Source organism: Barbus barbus (assembly GCF_936440315.1).
Source record: "Barbus barbus genome assembly, chromosome: 2".
Classification (NCBI taxonomy): Eukaryota; Metazoa; Chordata; class Actinopteri; order Cypriniformes; family Cyprinidae; genus Barbus; species Barbus barbus.
In genome coordinates this window covers 38,286,982-38,293,047 of record NC_136730.1, presented here as the reverse complement: position 1 = coordinate 38,293,047, position 6,066 = coordinate 38,286,982, and the positions used below count along the sequence as shown (strand labels likewise).

General features: G+C 38.9%; 1 pseudogene across 1 annotated transcript; it reads right to left on the bottom strand.

The window, feature by feature from the left end:
* Positions 1–468: 468 nt before the first annotated feature.
* LOC306881545 (haptoglobin-like) lies at positions 469–5,535 on the bottom strand (annotated as a pseudogene). The gene is made up of 4 exons: positions 5,285–5,535; positions 2,575–2,663; positions 1,866–2,149; positions 469–1,031 (listed from the first exon to the last, which is right to left on the bottom strand). The product of its transcript is annotated as a haptoglobin-like (transcript).
* Between the last annotated feature and the right edge of the window lie 531 nt (positions 5,536–6,066).

Genomic DNA, 6,066 nt, shown 5'->3' with positions numbered 1-6,066 from the left:
GGTATGTGATGTGCTTTCTCATGTTTGCTTAATTACAAAAAATGCACACAGTAAAGTAATAAACTATTTTAATGGAATGTGCCGTAAAAATGATAGACTTTTTATTACATACGTCAGTATGACATTTAATATTATTATTTTATTATTATTCAATACATTCAGTAGTAAATTTGTCTTTTTATGCATGGCCAGCCACTGATGTCTGTGAAAGCTCAATTTTATACACATTAATCAGCAAATCATATTTAATTCTCCTAAACGATGCAAGCTTGATTTCCATTGTATTTCCATTGCTTACAGAATTGACACTTTAAATGAGTTCCCTCGTGGACATTGTAGTTTTGCTTCAAATATTGATTTAAATGTTTTGACGGCACAAATTTTTATTCAGACAGTACATAGTGCAAAGTACAAACAAGTGAAATAAATTCATATTTATCAAGCAGTTGTTACTGCATAAAGATCACACTACTGCTGCTGTGAAAACATGTGACTTATGAGTGAAGCACGCCTCGCCAGAAATTCTTGTGAATCACCTCTCATGACACTATGAATCCAGGGCAGGTAGGCAGAAATCTTTGTGTAGACAGCATGCTCTTCTACAGAACAAGCGTTGTCAAAGGAGAGGATGCCTGCAGCATACACTGTATTGGTGTTGGGGTTCAGGAATGCAAGAGCGCCACCTGCATCGCCAAAGCACATGTTTTCCTGGTACTTACTGGGTCCTGTGCAGAACTGTTTGTCATTCACGTTTGGTGTACTTGCAAGAACCTTTGCCTGGTATTTACCCTTGCATGAGCGTACAGGCAAAGAGAGAAACTTGAGTACTGGAGCAGGGGTAAAAAGTCTTTCCCAGCCCCACCCGGCGATGATGCCTTTCTCTTCTTCCTTTTCTTCCTGGTTATCTCCAATCTCAGGAAGTGGGATGGGCATTACAGACTCATATTCAATTTGACTGGCTCCTTCAGTTTGATCAGAGCAAGGTCATTGTCCCATTCGGATGTGTTCTGAAAGTCTGGATGCAAAAACACCTGCAAGATAAAACCATGTCAATGATCAACCACATTATGCAACAATTACCTCCCCTTTATCCGTTTCTTGATGAATCTGCACCTACAAAATGAGCTCATTACAATGATACACTGCTTCCGAAAGTGTCTGGAAATTTAAGCCACTCTTAGAAGGCATTCATTTCATTGCATCATATGCTATTTTGATATTTTGTTGTCTAAGTGACACTGACATTCATGCAAGCATGGCTTCCAAATAAGTTTTAGGGTCATTGTACTGTATGTTATCTGCATACACAAAAGGGTTTTTCACTCTCCAGCCTGATATTTGGCATACTATTATTTGGGGTCACCGTGAGTAGTAATCTGTCCAACTTTGAAGTCTCTAGGACCAACTGTAAAAAACTACCACCAGATCAAATATACAATATGCTTTTGGTTATAACTTTTGAATCCTTTGTCCTAAAAACTAAATTAACCTCATTACTCTTCTCTTGCTGTTCATATTCAATATCATATATTGGGACTGTCCATTGCAGTAGTTGCCAGTAGTTGAAATGTACTCTGGTCAATTTTGTCCCTACTCTCTATATCTATAATGCCTTGATAAATCATCACAGGCATTGACAGTGTGTTCTGAAGCCACCTGAGAAGTTTGAAAACAGCGCCACCTATCGTTCCAAAGATTTTAAGATATTCTTTTTACTTTAACCATATGTACATAAGTTAGTTTAGCAATCTGAACAGTGAATGCTAATGCTTTTGTTTCTTTATATGTAGATACACAAATATATGGTGATTATGATTTAGCAAATTAGCTTGGTTTGGAATTTGGTGGGTTGCGTGGATATTTACCTTTTCCACAGCTACTTCTGTAGTGGGGTTTGCATGAACACGTTTGCTGATTCCAAGATAGACTTTTGGAATAAGTGGTTCTTGTCCTCTTGTCTGGCTTTGAGTCTTTCCTACAAATAAATTGCGGCCAGCAGTCAGTACTCACTGCTCAGCTATCAGGGCTCCTCCAGCAAAACCTCCATCCAGTATGTTCTCACTGAGGTACACCATTGCCTGCCAGGGGACGGATGCGGTCAGTAATCCCCCCACCATTCGTTTGGGGCGAAGGGCTGAAGTCATGTGAGCTGTATAAATGAGAATGAGATCTCTATAAGCAGCTGTTGATAGTCATTTTTGTGCTACAGCTGAACATAACTAGAAAATGTGTATTTGTAACACATTACATGCTTCACAACTAAATGTAAAATTTTCTGAAAAAAAAAAAAAGTTGTCATTGGTGCTTGGTAAAATTTTGTTATGCTCTTGTTAAAGTTTTTTATGTTATAGTGCTGTTGTAAGTTGATAGGATTTTGGCCTGTATAATATAGTAAGTTGCATTTGTTGTATAGAAAGTAGTTTTAATGATGAACTACATTCTTGTTTACTCTGTAGCCAATGACACAAGGATGGTTTAAAATGCTTTTTGTGTTACAGTAAATTCTATAAGCACTTCAGTGCTTTAACTGCAGCTGAGTATTGGGTCATGTCTGATGAAGAGGGTCTCTGTTACCCGAAACATGTTCTCTGACTCTATCCAAAGCAAGAGACGCATCTGGCAGGCATGTAATAGTGCCCAAGAGCAGCACAACCACAGATAGCCTAGAGACAAAAAAAGAGATCATCAACGAGAAATAATCTGTTCATTTCAGAGGAACACTTATTTGAACAGATGTTAATTAATAATGCATTATGCATTGCAGTGAAATGGGAATAATACTTGATAATTATCTGAAACATAATTTTAATTTTAGGAAACAAAACAAAAACTTACCACCTCATGATGAAATTGTTTTGTAAATGTAGCTGTCTTGTATTGTATTGTGGTCGTTGAGGCTCTGGCATTTATATGAGGTTAATACAGCGAAAAAAAAAAAAACCTAATCTAAACTCACGGATGACCTAATCAGGGAAATGTATCAGTGTTTGAATGTTGACACTTTCCAGGTTAAAGGTAGATAAGAGGTTAAGTTAGCAAAACTGTCCAAAGGCAGCATGTAGGTCCTACTGTTCAGTTTGCATTTAAACAACAGACAACACTCGTGTGATTTTGAAATCCCACAGAAAAAATAAGAAGAACAAGAAAAAAAAACATTTGTATTTGCGAAATGATGCACACTTTGGTTGAAATACAGATTAATCAAATGGCAGTGCCAGTAAGTACAAGTTTTGTAAGCCCCAAAATCAGGGTTTTGCAATGTGCAACACAATGTTGCAATAATGATTTTAAAGAGATCAAGGTTAATTTTTTTTTTTTTTTTTTTGAAATTCCCAGAAAACTATGGAATTCTTCTGATGGAAAATTACATTTGGCCAAAATGTCTTTTGATAAATTGATTTAGATTTTTTTAAAGTTAATATTTTCCTGTTCTTCCTAGACTCTTGTGTTTGTAGATTTATGATTTTTTAAAAGTATTAGTAATAAGCTGCATTATACAGTATATCCACACATTTTATACTCTTTTTGTTTGCTCTCATTTTCAGCCTGGACGGAGACAACTGAAATTGACTTGTTTCAAATCCACATGAGCAGTTTTTAATAAGTACTCATTAATTACTTGACTGATACCCTGCAGTGCTGGTGCAGTAGTGTAGTGGTTAGAGAGATTAGGGCAGATAACGGAAATGTTTTGAATGTAATGAACTATTAACAACATGCAGTAGGCTATGCCATCTCACAAGTGTATTAGAGATGGAAGTGGGTCATATCTGTCGTCATTAGCCTGGAGCCAAACTAAAATATAACCTTTCAGCTCTTGCTGAAGACCTTACTGCTATCACTTGAATAATGAAAATGAACTTTAATTATAAAAAAGGTTAAAAATACTTTACTTCAAATTATGTTATCATCAGTGATGGGCAACATTTTAAAAGTACATATTACATTATTAATATTCCAAAATGTAATTAATCTTAATTTGATAAATAAAACTACCTCAAACACTCTCATCTTTACTTGAAAATGTAAACATTTATCAAAGCGTGGAGACATGGCCCCAATGACAGTTGGGGAAATGCACCCATTGTGTAATTCCCTTAATGGTTCTTGCCAGCGTGAATGTTATTGACCAATATTTATTTTGGGGATTAGCAGAATGTGTTCATACATTTTGCCAACAGAACGGAAAGTACACATACTCCTAGTCTTATAGGTAATAGGATTACTTTGACTGGCACATTCAGACATATTTTTTCAGTCCTGTACGCATTTATTTTCAGATGCTAAATACAATTTGATTCAAGAGAAGATAGATTGTTAATCATTCATGATATTAATGTCTAGTCCAATTTAGTCAGTTAGTACTTATTTAATCTTTAGAGAATAATGCAGGTGTCAGTCCTCTGTCATGTGTGTCATGTGTTCCCGCCTCTTGTTTCCTTATTTGGTTTGTTTCCTGTCCTCGTCTAGTGTGATCATTAGTTAATTCTTGTCCAGCCGTGTACGTCTAATTATCTATGATTATCCAGTGTATTTATAGTCCTGTCTGTTCAGTTTGATTTCGTCTGGTCTATTCTTTACTCCCCGGTGTTCCTGTCTGGCCCTGCCCTGCCCTGCCGTCTGAAGTAAAGACTGTTATTTTAAAGTTGCATCCTTGTCTGCATGTTCCTCGTTCCTCCCTGCTGTGTGCACCGTGACAGCAAGTGCATTATAAGCTGCTTTTTCCTTACTCAGACATGCAAAATTGTCTGGTTCTGCGGGAGGTACTCTCCTAGGATTACATATAAGAAATTTTCAAACATTACAGTAAATCTATTAAAAAAGAAACATATGTAAATGTTTCATAAGTAATTTTATTAAGAAGGCTTGATTAAACTTTTAATGACTGTGGAGCCATTCAGAAAAAAAGTGAAAGCCATTATAAACAATGCAATAAATAAATATAGCTGTCACGGTATGGTGTCTGAGATAAACACGCATGAAGAAGATGAAGGCAAATCGTCTTTTAAAAAATCCACAAGAGGGTAATTCACAGAAGGCAGGCAGGAGCCACACGTAGGGGCAACATTCACAATACTGGACAAGAGAGCAAAGGACAAACTAGAACTTAAATGTGGAGGCAAATGAGGATAATTAATGGAACACAGGTGAACAGAATAACACAAGCCGACGCGAGGGAAAATTAGGTCACGGGCACATGAGGGAGAAAACACAACAAAAAGTGTGTTGTTCACCCCCCTCCCAGAAGGCACAACCTCATGCCGCAGAAAACAAAGGGAGGTACGGAGGGGGACTAAGGTAGCGGACAAGGAGCGGATGTGGGGTGGTTACAGGGGATGGCAAAGGGCTGTCAGGAAGGTAGGCAGACAGTACAGGTGGAGGTTCGGACGATGAACAAAGTCTCAGGAGGAGGACGATGAACAGAGTCCAGGGAGGAGATGATGGAGGGAAGAGCCATGGAGGAAACAGGAACCAGAGAAAATACAGGAAGGACTTGTAGGTGGAGGTGCCAGGTGTGACCCAGGCCTCAGTCATGAGGGCGACCCATGGTGGAGCTGACGGCAGGAGGAGCTATGGTGGAGGAAGGGCTGACCACTTCAGGGGGCAAACCGATGGCGGCAGAGCAAGTGGTGGTAGAGCCTAAGGCAGAGAAGGAGAGCTGATGAGCCAGGGTGCCACTGAGGATTCAGAGGGCCAAGGTGGAGCAGATGGCTCCGGCAACAGAGGCGGATGCGGGGATCCGGAAGGCAGTGGTGGAACCGGAGCGACAGAGGACCAAGGTGGAGCCGGAGAGAAGGAGGATCCTGACAGAGCCGGAGGGATGAGGGGCAGCCGGAGGAGTCGATTCTCAAGGTGATGGATGGTCGACGACTGACTGAGATGGAGCAATGTAAAATGTAAAAAATAAATATAAAAAATAATAACAAAAACCCTGCTGTATCTGTAGGTGAATTTATGCCTGTGTGTGGATTTTTTAATGAATGCTGTGGAAGATGAAGTGAATAGAGGCAGTGGCCTTGCTACTGAAAAACAATAATGGGTAAAAAGTGTGCAAGATTAGAGCTA